General features: G+C 36.3%; 1 protein-coding gene and 1 long non-coding RNA gene across 3 annotated transcripts in view; one reads left to right on the forward strand and one right to left on the reverse strand.

The window, feature by feature from the left end:
- LOC126267918 (dynein intermediate chain 3, ciliary-like) overlaps positions 1–14,589 on the reverse strand; it is a 217,311-nt gene that overhangs the window by 174,847 nt on the left and 27,875 nt on the right. The window lies entirely within an intron of this gene.
- The window catches only part of LOC126365947 (uncharacterized), a 72,783-nt gene that overhangs the window by 32,446 nt on the left and 25,748 nt on the right, over positions 1–14,589 (forward strand). For both annotated transcript variants that reach the window (XR_007566275.1, XR_007566274.1), the window contains exon 2: positions 468–587. This is a non-coding gene — a long non-coding RNA (uncharacterized LOC126365947). The remainder of the gene's footprint in view (positions 1–467; positions 588–14,589) is intronic.

The following is a 14,589-nucleotide window of genomic DNA, read 5'->3' on the forward strand; positions in this document are numbered from 1 at the left end:
TATTTCACGCAAACTAACTACTTCAATTTTGCTACAGGTCAAACTACCTCTGACAGCAAAAAATACTCCACCATCAACTGTATTTAATCTATCCTTTCTGAACACTTAGATCATTTGAAAAAATTTCGGTTGAACTTATTTCCGACTTTAGCCAGCTCTCTGTACCTACAACTATTAGAGCTTCAGTGCTTTCTATTACCCAGTCCCTTCCACACAGCCCCCACTAGAATAAAAGTTCTGAAACTTAATGTTTGTATTTATTAATCATGGCTTAAAACCCATGTTGCAGTAGACAACATGAGCCTGCGGCAGCAGCAGATATGTGGATGAGTACACCCTACAAAATTATAAGCTTTGTTAAATAATAAATTTCACATGTGGTGAATGAACTGGGATTGGTCATAATTCTGTAAATTAATCTTACATTTTGTTTCAGAAAAAGTTTATAACTTCATATTTTACTTTAGGGTCATGTGAGGAAAAACGAGATGGTAATCAGCAGCACTACAATACGAAGAACATAATGATAATTGTCAAAACGAGGTCAACTGAAGTAGTCAAAAAAGGCCTAGAAGAAGAAAAGTACTGTAAGTACAAAAAATTATTTCATTTTTTTGTTAATTGTTTGAAAATGTTTTTGCTAGCTTTGTTAATATGGAAGACAACAGGGAGGTTGATGTAAACAATCAGAATGGTGCAAATGTTAGTGGGGAGGAAATAAATGATAATGACACAAGTATTCCTTCATCAATCCATGATGAAAGTAATGTAGTTAATCGAAACAATGGAAATGGGGAAAACAGTGACCACAATAATGTAAGTGAAGGTTCACATTTTCGTAGGTTTGAATCAAGTGTGTCTGTTTTGGATAGATTAGTTCAGCTGATGGAGGAACAGAAAAAGTCAACTGATGAACATAAAACTTTTCTCTGTCAAAAACTTTACTCTACTGGAAAGAAATCAGATGGACATGGGAACAAAATATGTGAAACAAAAGATAGCTTAGAAAAATTATGGGTTCAAGTAGACAAAAGTACCAGAAACAAGTCAGTTATAGAGGGGGAAATTTCTACTTTAAAACAAGAACAGCAGAATTGTGAAGAAACGTTAGATTCTCTAGAAAGAAAAGATGATAGTTTTGAAAAATATGCAACCTCAGAGTTTCAACATTTAAAAAAGTTTAACAAAGATGTAGCCTAGTTAAAAAAATTACTGAGAGAGTTAAAAGTATACAAAACTTTACCAAAATTGTGAATGACAATTTTACAGAGCTAAAAGAAGATGCAGGTACATATTTATGCTAAGTTTCAAATTTCTGTTCACGAATTCAGGAAACTAAGGACACTGTTACTATAAAATCTTTCAGCAGCTACAATCAGTTTTGGAATAATATTAATATCAAAGCCTTTTCAGGGGAAGGGAATATACATCCTGTTGACTTTATGTTTCAAATTAAACACAATTGTGAAAGTAGCATGAATGACAATTTAAAAATTAAATTCATTAAAAATTCTTGTATGGCGAGGCTCTCTCGTGGGCTAACCAGACAATCAAATCTGGCACAACCTTTTGTGAAGTTGAACGTGCTTTTATAAATAAATTTTGGCCAGAAACTAGACAAGCCAGAATCAAGTCCGAGTTCTTAAATGTTCTAAATTTCAAACAAAGTAGTGGTAGAATGAAAACATTTTGTGAACAGCAGTTAAAAATATTAGTGCATTTAGATAAGCCATTAGATAAGATGATTCAAATTGATGCTTTGAAAAGACATTTGCCACAAAGAGTACAGTGGAGGCTGGTCTATGGGCCTGATAACACTACTAACGAATTTTTGAGATATATTGACAAATTAGACTTAGCCTGGGAAAGAAATGAAAGGTATAATAACAGGCAAGATGGCAGTAGAAATAGAAATAGTAGAGCTTTATATGATCATTTTGAACATAGGAATAGGAGGGGAGATTTTAGATATGAAAAGTATGGGAGCAGTAGACACAGAAATGATGACAGAAGAAATGGGGAAAGAAATGATAGGCAGAGACCAGAGAACAGAAATTTTGAACCAAGAAATAGGCAGTGGGGACAAGGTCAAGGAAATAATGGTAACAATTTTGATAACAGAAGGAATGGTCTGGAAAACTAAGGCCTGCCTCTTTCAGAGCCTGGTGGAGTGAGGAAAATAGAAATGGTGCTTATAATCAGACACTTTGTGGTGATTTTAGAAAGGGAAGGGGTAGAACAAATAGGGCATACCAAAACTATGTATCCTGAAGACAACTGAAATGAACAGAATGAATTTTGAGAGGGAATTTTGGGAGAATTTTTTATCTGAGAACAAAGATGAACAAAAATGGAAATGAAAATCTGAATTTAAAATAGAAGAAAACATTTTGACAAATTTCTTTGATAGTAGTAATGTAATAGTAGTTACTGATGGTGATGAGAACAAATTTGATGATTATGGTTTAGTGAAAATGTTGAGTGATTGTGAAATGAGTGAAAGAACTGATACTGGTGTATGAATGGAAGCCAATGATCATGTACTTAGAAATGAAAGTGAAGATGACAGTGTTTTTCCAGATAAAATTACAGTAAGCAATAAACAGGAAAATGATGATGATGTGGTATAACAGAAGGATCTTATTCTTGAAGTTGTTCGTGTATTTGAAGATGTGTGTGAAGATGGAAATGAATTTAGTGTTGAGAATAATTTTAAGTGTGATGATAATGTTTCTGATGATGATGATGACGAGGTTGATGACACAACATTGCTCACAGAATTGGATGGAATGGTATGTGCAGAAGTTGACGTAAGCTTGAGTGATGACTTTGAAACAAGTAGAAAAGTGCATGATAGTTTAATTTTGCCTGTAAATGTTAGTGATAGTGCGTCTGAATGTGTTAATAAAAATGAGAGAGAAAATTTGATCAGTGATAAAATAGTGAAAGTAGTTGGTGACTATAACAACAAATGTAACCATAGTGACCAAAGGTTTAAAATAATAAAAGAAATTTGTCAAAATGTGTATTTAGGGAAGGAAAGTAGTTCTGAAAATCTAAAATAGTCATCTAATAGAAAAATAATCAGTGGATGTGCAGAAGCAGTAGAAGAAATACGTGACTGTGATAAAGGGGTGAATTTCCGGGATATAGAGGAGGCTCTGTTATTTGAAAATGAAGTCAATGGAACTGGTAAAGAACTTGGAAATTCATATATTGTAGAACCGATTTCTGATTGGGTAGGAAACTGTCTGCTGGACACAGGTAGCCCACTTACAGGATTATCAAAGAAGCTAAGAGATAGGATTAAAAATAATCAGAATTTCACAGAATTTCCAGTAACAGGGGTAAGGGTAAAAGGTGCAACAGGAAAAAGTTGTAAATTGATTACCAGACAAGTCTTACTAGAATTTAAAATTAATGATGTACAAATTTCACAAGGATGTTTAGTGTTTGATGACTTGAATGAAAACATGATATTGGGTATGAACTAGATAGTTACGGCAAAAGTAAATTTTATTTGGGCTGACATGAAAATAACATTTGTTGAACCAAAGAGTGGAATTCATGGGGAAGCTAGTATTGTAATGAAAGATCATGGCCAAAGTAATTTGATTAGGGGGTACAAGAGACTAACGGTGATGGTTATTGTGAGGAAGGGGAAGAATTTTATATTAACGATAACAGTGTTGACTCCTACAGTGAAATGGTAGATAAAAAAGCGTCTGAAACTGAAAGCCTTAATGTAGAGAACAGAAGAGAAGTTGAGGATTTTCTGTGGTATTATAATGACATATTTGATGTAAAACCTGGGAGAGTGAAAGGGTATCAATGTAAACTGAAATTAAAAGTGCATGATATATTCTTCATTAAACCATATGCTATTCCCATCTGCAAAAGAAAAGAAGTGGAAAGAGACCTTCAGAAAATGGAAAGGTGGAAAATAATAGAAAGAAGTTATAGTTCACACAATAACCCATTAGTAGTGGTTTCAAAATGAGATGGGGGTATCCGATTAGTTCTTGATTCAAGACATCTAAATAGATACTTAGAGACAGAAACTGACCATCCTGAAAGCATAGATAAACTGTTTAACAAGTTTGAAAATGTAAGGTATATGACTAGCCTTGACTTAACTTTTGGGTTTCATCTGATTGAACTGGGGAGAGATTCTAGAAAGTACACTGCATTTTTGTGTAATGGAAAGAGTGTTCAGTACTGTGTTGTACCATTTGGTTTAAATGTATCTGTAGCAGAATTCATTAGGGGATTAGACATTGTTTTGGATAAAGAAGTCTTGGAAAAATTAATCATATATGTGGATCACATTTTAGTATATAGCAGAACCTGGGAAGAGCATATACAAATTTTAAAGGAAATTGGATTTTATTTAATCGTATGGTGATTTTATACAATATACAGTTGATATAAGACAATTGATTTTATTCAGTATACATACGATATAAGATAAGATTAAACCTTAAAGTCCATGTTTTTCAACTAATTAATTAAGCTGGGTGTGAGAGTAAACAAGTCGTCGGGAATTCCAGGGTATGAATGAAGTGGACAGCGTTGGACTAGATGTTCAATTGTCTGCTCTTCTTGATTACATTGACACATTGGTGAACTGATCCAGTTCCATCTGTATCTGAAGTAGCTACAACAACCATGTCCAGTCCTTAACCTGTTGAGGCAGCACCAGAGGTTCCTCGGTAGGTCAAAACCTTTTTGGCTTCTTTGTGGGATCAAGGTGATGGGCTCTTGTTCCCAATGTTTTTGTTGACCATTCATGCTTCCAGCTTTCATTTAGATCAAAACCATCCATGCTGAGCTGTCCTGCAGTAACACTTGCTGTTCTTCTTGATTCCAATCATTGCTGTGGCAGATGACAGAATTCCTGGTGCAGTGGTAGAGAGGGTGACGCAGAGATTTTCTCGGCCTTCTTCAATAGAACTTCCTTCTGCCTCAAGTGAGGTGGAGGGATGTGACTTAGTACAGGTAACCAGTGGCATGGGGTTAATTTGATGGAACCAGTAATGCAGCGGATTGTGTCGTTCAGTTTTGTGTCTACTTTCCAACCAGACAGGTGCACAGTACTCGGCAGCAGAGTACACAAGACTGACACCAGTTAAATGCAAACAGTCAGCAGAGGTTCCCCAGGTGGTACCACTGGGCTCATGTAGTATGTTGTTCCTTGCAGCAACTTTATGAGAAAGATTGGTGATGTGCTCTTTGTAGCTACCTAGAGTTATTCCAAGATATTTTGGGAAAGGATTGTACCTCAATGTTTGTCCATTGAGCAGAGCTCTTGGTTTCTAGTTCACAGCATTATTCGCTAGATGGAAACAAGAGACTTCAGTTTTTGATGAGCTTGGGAGCAATCTCCAGGTCTTAAAGGAAGTTGACATCTTCTCCGTCTCCTCTGTAAGAATTTGTTCACCATCTTCGAAATTACTGCTCTGTGCTACCAGTGCAATGTCATCAGCATAGATGAATTTAGTTGATGTGGTTGGTAAATCATTAATGTATAAATTGAATAGTGATGGGACTAAAACAGATCCCCATGGTAGTCCATTATTTAATTTCCATTTGTGGCATCTAGAGCTACCTAGAAACACTTAAAATTACCTTTTGCTAAGCATGCTGGATATTAGATCCAAAATTCCTCGACTTGGTACAGGAAATTGGAGAGAAAATGAGACAGGGGTGTATGACACTAAATTTGAAAAATATGAATTTGCAATGAAACAATTAAAATTTCTGGGACATTGCACAAGTGAAAAAGGGATTTTACCTGATGGAGAAAAGATAGAGGCCATCGTAAAATTCCCAAAACCTAGAAATAAGAAAGATTTGAAGTCATATTTTGCATTAGTGAACTTTTATCAAAAATATGTGAAAACACAGCCACTTAATGCACCATGTTTAAATAACCTGTTAAGAAAAAATGCAGTGTGGGATTAGACTGATGAATGTCTGTTAGCTTTTGAGGAAATTAAAAAAGAGTTGACAGATAGTGAAATTCTTTATAGGCCTGGTTTATCATTACCATTTTGCTTGATGACTGACAGTTGTGATTATGGTTTGGGGGTACATTTGTTCCAAGAAAAAGAAATCAATGGGAAAATAGATCATTATTTTATAGCATTTAAAAGTAAAACCTTACAAAAACATGAGAGAAATTATATGATTACAAAAAAAAGAACTTTGGGCAATAGTATGGGGATTCAAAAAATTTAAAAATTATTTGTTTGGGCATGAACTCAAAGTCTATACAGATCATAAAGCATTAACTTACATACAGGAATGTAAATTATATCATGGGAGAGTTACCAGATGGTCAATGTTCTTACAACAGTTTAGATATAGAGTTCATTTCATAAAAGGAATGGAAAACGTAATTGCTGATGACCTGTCAAGAATGCCAGTGGGAAATGTAAATGATAGTGAGGATGATAGTCAAGGAAAAAATTTCAAAATTATGTACTTTAAAGATGTGAAGAGGAAAATGAAATTAGGAAAATCTGTAATCAGTTGAAAAGATACCAAAATGGTAATGATCATTGGAAGCCTGTTAAAAGTTATTCTGTTTTATAAACACAACCCAGACAGTGATGTGTGGAGAGATTTCTGGCAGATTCTCACGTCAATAGTTTGATAAAATATACACATGAAAGTTTCGGACACTGTGGTGCATTGAAATAATCCAAGAGTGTACATATTTTCACAACATGTCTAGGATGGTTAGAACTTTACTTACCAGTTGTGATCGATGTCAAAGAACTAAATTTAGTAACAAAACCAACAAGGGTCTTTTACGAAATGTAATACCTCATAAACAGTTGGATTTAGTGGCCTAGCCAGTAACTATTATGAATCATCATGTTTTTTGCAGGTAACTGTAACACTGTACTGATATATGAAGATAGTAACTGTTCTTGAAAGAACAGATACCACTGATGACTGTGCAGCTTCTCTAGAATAAATGATAATTAATTGAAACCCTCAGCTGCTGACAGATGTTGATATACCTCGATGGGGACAGCTGAAAATGTGTGCCCCGACCGGGACTGGAACCTGGGATCTCCTGATTACATGGCAGAAGCACACATTTTCAGCTGTCCCCATAGAGATATGTCAACAACACCTGTCGGCAGCTGAGGGTTTCAATTAATTATCATTTACACTGTACTGAGGTTTCAATAAGAAGAGTCTTTAAAGCTGAATACTTCAAATCTCTTCTTGACAATTACATTTTAGTGAAACTTAAACTATCCTTTAATGAAAAAATATGTGGAGTACTTCAAAACTTAAGCGCACCAGCTATGAAATTTATTACCCCACAAAATGTATTAACTTTTGTTAAGGAAAGTAATTACTTTTCAGTGCAATAAAATAAGACACTCAGAAATATCGTAGCACCTGGAACAGGATCCTGTGTAGGTAAATCTTTTAGGATAAAATACAAGCTCTAAGGATAAATTACAAGCACTCAACAAAGTTTCAAGAACGCAAAGTTATTACTGAATAAGGAACCACATATATGGGCCATGCAATTATACAGTAATGCACTGATTCTTTGATATCAAGGTGGTGGCAGTGTAGACCTCCTCCAGCTACATAAAAAGGCACCAAAAGTATCCATCACTCTTGCTGTATAACAAGCTCTGTAAATTCTCATCTTAGCATAGCATACAATTTTCATAGTACAGAGCTAACCAAAATATGCCATAAGCAATAAGCAAAATTATTTCCACATCCAAGGCCATATTACATAATCTTGCTGCTCTTCTTGCCTCATTCAGTTCAAAAGAGGTGGACACTGCCTGGCAGCCACTGACTGACTCTTGCCACAAAGGAGCCTTGCGGTTCAACCACCAAATCCACCTTTTCTATTCCCACCAAGCCAATTTCATTGCCGGGGACTTGCCTCCATGTTTTACATGGTTACAAACCTATTTTCCTATGCTTGAACCAGTATTACAACCAAAGTTTTAACATTTCAGTTCTTTTACACAACATTATTTTAACATTACTTCCATACGTTAATTACTGTGACATAAATTGACAAAAATAAAGAACAGAACATCTGACAGTATTATAAAAAATATAGTTGCTACTCACCAAGTAGTGGAAATGCTGCGTTGTAGATAGGCACAACAAAATATTTTCACACAAGTAAGCTTTCTGACATAAAGGCCTTAATCAGAATTAGACATCAAACACACACTCATGCAAACCCAACTCACACGAACATGACTACAGTCTCTGGCTGTCGAGGCTGTGTGTGTGAGTTGGGTTTGCATGAATGTGTGTTCATGTATTGATTGTCAATTCTGATGAAAAAGACAGTCTTTTTGTTGTGCCTATTGTGACTCAGCAGCTATGCTATATGGTGAGTAGCAACTATCCTCTTCATAATATTGTCATTATTTCATCCTGTATTCATGTTACATCAAAGAGCTCAGTAAAAACAGATGAAGAAGTTACATAAGACATAAGACAAATAGAGGTAATATCAATAATAGTGTTACACATGCCCCATATTTCAGTGATGTTTCCTATTACAAATACATCAGTGAAACATCCAAACCCCTCAAAGAGCATTGGGCAGAAACAAAATTGCAAACACTTCACAACAGTATGCACTCTACATAAACAGCAATACAAAGACAAAAATATCATTTCACCTCATGCACATATTTTGCAAACAAACATCCTATATTTACCCAATTATAAGACAAGGTTTTTTCCCAAATCTGCCATTCGAAAAACACAGGATCATCTTATATTCACAGATTAAACTACTGCTGTTGAGGTCAACATTTTTATGTTGTTTAGTACAGTATACAGCGGTTGTCTTACATTTAGAGATGAAGCTTTGGCTATTTTAGGTCACGTGTAGATTTATTTTGAAGAGTTCGGAAGGGCATGGCTCGGAAAAAGATACTCGTGTTCCAAAAGGCTGAAGATTTCCCAATATGCCAAAGTGTGAATGACCACATGACATTGTCTTGCATAGCACTAGTGCAGGAGACGCACAAGAAAATATCTTCAGGTGATCCCTGATGAATGCTGCACTGCTCCTCTCGGTGACCTACATATGCTGGCTGTTACCCCCTCCACTACCTCGCTCTATTCTCTGTCCGTGCAGCCACTGCAGCTGGTGGGGCAGTGATGGGGAGAGTGCTGCCCTGGTCTGCACTCTGGGCTTCAGTGTCTGTGCTACCACCATCGGGAGCGGACATTACCATCCGAGAACAACTCTTCCTCTCCAGGTTCAGTGTAGGGTTCCATGTCTGATTGAGTTGTAGGCCACTATCTTTACTAACTGGACAATCTTGCAGCCTGATTTTGATGGCCTATTTTACTAAGCAACTGCCGGAGGAGTTGGATTGTCTAAGTACTTTGGTGATTTCGTAATCCATAGTATGGCCAGATTTTACATTACGGTTGGCCAGGGAGTTTGTACTCACTTCAACATATTTCCTATTTGATGGAAATTACTGTGAACAGACAGACGGCATTCCCACGGGATGTCCCCTGTCACCAATTGTAGCAAACTTGTTCGTGGAGAACTTCGAGAAGAAGGCCCTCGAACAAGCTCATCTAAAACCGCCTTGTTTCTGTCACTTTATGGATAACACATTTGTCATTTGGCCACACAAACAGGACAGCTTAAGCAAATTTCTCCAACATCTCAACTCACTGCACCCGCACATACAGTTTACAAAGGAGCTGGAACAGGATGTTACCCTTCCATTTCTTGACTTCCCGGCGAAGCAGAAACCTGATGGTAACCTGGCACACAGTGTGTACAGGAAGCCTACACACACTGAGCTGTCTGTATCTGCATGCCCCCAGTAGCCACCACAACTCCCAGCGTGAAGGGATTTTAATACATCTGTTCACAGGGCATGATCAATCTGCGACCAAGACAGACCTTCAGATGAGCTGATGCACCTCGAGATACCATTCAGAAGAAATTGATACAGCAATAAGCAGATAAGACATGCATTCAGACAGACTGTTCCAAGGCAACAGCAGGATGAAGAAAAAGAAAAGTACAAATCACTGGTGTTCATGCTACATCCAGAGGAATCAGCAGGATCTTCATGCAACACAATGTAAAACGTGTATTCCAAACTCCTACGAAAACCTTGACTCTACTAGGCTCAGTAAAAGATTATCTAGGTCTCCGCAAACCAAATGTTTACCAAATCCCCTGCCAGTGTGGCAAATCATACGTTGAGGAAACTGCTGGTACAGTAGAAGAGGGGTGTTGTGAACATAAATGCCATACTGAACTATGTCAGACCGTCAAATCAGTCGCAGCTGACCATATTATGAAAACTGGCCATACTATGGATTACAAAAATGCCAAAATACTTAGGGAATCCTCATTCTATGATTGCATCATTAAAGAGGTCACCAAAATCAGGCTGCAAAATGGACTAATTAACAAAAACAATGTCCTACAGCTCAGTTAAGTGTGAAACCCTGCACTGAACCTGGAGAGTGAGAGGCGTTCCTGGATGGTGGCATCCCCACCCAACAGCGGTAGCACAGACACTGCACGCCAGAGTGCAGACCGAGGTGCCGCTCTCCTCACCACTGTCACTGTACACTGTAGCAGCAATGCTGACAGGGAACGGAGTGAAGTGGTGGAGGGGATAACGGACGGCATACATATTATGCCAAGAGGAGCAGCACAGCATTCGTCAGGGACCACCTGAAGTTGGCAATGCGTCTGTTTGCCAAAATAAGTTAAGATAAGATAAGATACTTTATTGTCACATAACATGTTTTTATACAATCATTCGATTGAGAACATTGGTGACTCGTCAGTCTTTAACCTAAGTTGTTACAGTATTTTATATACTGCAGGAAATACGTCATACATACATTGCTTATTATAATAAAAATACAACATTATATTTTAAATCTTTTCCTAACCCATCGAATCATTACTATAGCCTTGACACACCTGTATGAAGTATGGATGTACTGAACGGGATACAAACCGCCATATAATTCTATATATAAACATGAATATAAAGTGAACGTGTATTCTTTGTATCTATATGGCTTTGAAAGTATACCATTTGTACTTGCATCTTTACTCGCTATTCCTATTTATAAATTCTTCTAAACTATAATATTGCTTTTTATTCATTTAGAAATTCTTCTAGACTATAATAACATTTGCTTTTTAGGTATGTGCCAATGGTCCCCAATGTGGATTCACCAAATACTGACCTTATCTTATTTCTGATCTTAAGAGCCATGTAATATGGAGTATTTTCATATACTGTGAGTCGGTGACAAGGTAGCATGTATTTCAATTTATGTCTAGTTTCATAGGCATGTGGGAATGTATTTCTTTCAAACAGATGTCAGTTTTTCTGTTCAAAGAGAAGTATTTCATATATGAAGATGGAAGGGATTGTCATGAAGTCCAGGCTTTTGAATAGTGGTTTGCATGAATGTCTACTATTGTTTCCTGTCATTGCTCTGGTTTTTTTTTTTTTTTTTTTTTTTTTTTAGGTTTAAGATTCGAAGCACCCCAAAATATTATTCCATATCTTATAAGTGTTATGAAATACACGTGGTATACAGTTTTCTTCACTGTTAAATCCGTTACTTTGTGTAGTACCCTCATTGCACAAACTAAACTATTTAATCTCTTCAGTAAACTGTCCACACGGTCGGCCATAGCAAGTTTTTATTTAAAGTTATCCCAAGAAATTTTACAGAATCAACTGTGGTCAGTTCTTTACCTGAATATTCTATTTGTGACATACATTCAGTAGTTTGTTTGGTCCTGAAGTGTATCATTTGGGTTTTTTCAAGATTTAATTGCATAGCATTATCTTTTATTCATTGATCAAGTTCTTGTAGAGTTTGTTTCGTGGTCCTTACTAATTCGTCAGTGTTTTTGCACCAGACTACAGCAGTTGAGTCATCTGCGTAAAGTATTGTATCTGTATTTACTTTGCTAGGCTTGTCATTTAAGTAATATAATAACAGAAGTGGTCCTAATATCGAGCCCTGAGGCACGCCTGCTTGAATTTCTTTCCAGCTAGAGCAAGTTTTCTCTCCCTTTTGATGTATCACCACCCTTTTGGTATCTGTTTTTGAGATAAGATGAAAACCATCTTATAGATTTTCCATGGAAGCCATAGGTACCCAATTTTTGGAGCAGTAGCTTATGGTTTACTGTGTCAAATGCCTTTGATAGTTCACAAAAAATACCAGATACACTTTGTTTGTTGTCAAGGCATTTACTTACTTTGGAGATTAGTTCATTTACATCTTGTAAAGTGTTTCGTCCCTTCCAAAACCCATATTGGTTATTGAGAATAATATTACCTTCCTTATTGTACTTTTCTAATTGATTACATACTATTTGTTCAACTATTTTAGAGAAAACTGGGAGTATAGACACTGGGCGGAAATTTACAAAATCATCTTGTTTTCCCTTTTTGTAGACTGGGCAGACTTCAGCATATTTCAGTCTGTCTGGAAAGCAGCCCTCATCAAATGATTGGTTTATTATTTTACAGAGTTGAGGTGCAATGCTGTCACTTCCTGCCTTTATGATATTTGTTGGAATTTCATCCCAGCCCACAGATTTAAGATTTTTTAGGGGTTGTATGACATGATACTGCAGTAAATTTAAACTCTCTTGAAGCCTGCAGTAGTGCATCAGGTCTTATTTGTGAAAGTATAAAGTTATGAATTTTGTTTGTGGTTATGAAGTACTTATTAAATTCTTCACAGATGTGACGAGTGTTAGTAACAGTATTCCCACCAATTTCTAGTTTGTAATTAAAATGTTTTGTTTCTTCAGTAGCTGTTTCTTTCTTGACAACCTGCCATACTGCCTTTGATTTATTTGAGCCATTAGTTATATATTTACTGTTTGCCAATCGTTTTGCTTGTTTAACTACCCAATCAAATATTTTTTTGTATTTGATTTTGTACCTAATAAATTCAGCATCATGGTTGATTTTTGCTTCCTTATGCATTTCCCTATTTCTAATGCTAGAGATCCTGGTACCTTCTGTAACCAATGTCTTACTTTTATTGTATTTATCATTCGTTGATATGAGGGGAAAGCATTCATTGAAAAAGTTCTTGAATTCAGATATGAAAGTGTTGTAATTATTGTTTACTAAACAATGGTTGCTGAAGGACCAATGGGTTTCCTTTAATTTCAAGATAAATGTGTTTATATTTGGCTGGCTCAAATTTTCTGACCAATTTCACTGTGGGCCTATATGTTTTGCCTATGTATGGCAATGACATAAAAAGTGCTGAGTGATCAGATATTCCTAAGTCTAATACATGTTTTTGTGTATTCCCATAATTTTTGCTGCTCACTATATTATCAATGCTTGTGGCAGAAGTGGATGTTACCCTGGTGTACTCAGTAAAATTTAGTGTTAAGTCGTTTGTAGCCAACAAATCCTTCAGGGTGGCAACAAATCTGTTTTTGTCTCTTATATCTATATTAAAATCAGAACAAATTACAATCTTTTTATATGGTTTCCCTACCGGCAACCTATTTAGCAGAGTTTCAAATTTCTCTAGAAATACCCTAGTAGCCCAATATTTCGGGACATGATATATGCTTATGATTAGTAATCCATATTCAGACAGCTCAATGCAACAGCTTTCGAATACCTGTTCCTCATTTAAACAATCGAATGTCATTTTGGGTTCAAAGTTGTGTGTCTGTTCAACTACTATACATGATCGCCCATACCCCTTTTTTCTGCAAAAACTCGATGCTAACTTGTATCCTTAGAGTGAATTTAGTAGCTTGACATTGTCCCATTTAAGCCAATGTTATTCAAACATATGACTTTTACAGAGTTAATTTGCGCTAAGAGTATTTCTAAGTCTTATAGTTTGTTCATCATTTCTCCCGACACACGACCTATGTTTAAGTGCATTAGGAAGCTATTTTTACTGACTAAAGAATTTACAGTATCTATTAAACTGTCGGCAAAGTTTACACCGGTGTGAGTTTTTACTGCAAATTTACGGTCCCTCACTTTGTTAGTTCTTTCGGACCTAATTCCATAGGAATTGGTCCGCCGTATTAGTTTCCCTGTGAAGGAGCTTCCATTGCAATAACAGGTCTGTTTTCGTTATCATGAGATATCAGTTCAAGTACATCGTTAATATTCGCAGCTAATCTTTCCCTACCATGTTTGTTGTGATGCATTCCATGGCGTGTAAAACAGTTTCTTTCGTAAGTATCAATATCTATGAGCCTTACATTTAAAAATTAGGCACAAAAATTTTTTAACTTATAATTCGTTCGTCGAATTTCTTTGTTAACACACGACCAGTCCGGAGATCATACCTTTGTGGGAGTGTTGTTACAATTGCATTTGTAAAATTCAGGAATGTTAGCACTGTGATCAGATTCTTAACAAAGGCTGTGGCTTCATTTCTGTAAACGTTGTTTGCACCTCCTATTATCACCACACTGTCTTTTTTTGTGAGTTTTGAGCAATCTTCATTAACACTTTTAACCACATTGTCAAAACTGGCACCAGGCTTTATAACGACTGA

The sequence above is a fragment of the Schistocerca gregaria genome, chromosome 4 (assembly GCF_023897955.1).
Source record: "Schistocerca gregaria isolate iqSchGreg1 chromosome 4, iqSchGreg1.2, whole genome shotgun sequence".
Taxonomy (NCBI): Eukaryota; Metazoa; Arthropoda; class Insecta; order Orthoptera; family Acrididae; genus Schistocerca; species Schistocerca gregaria.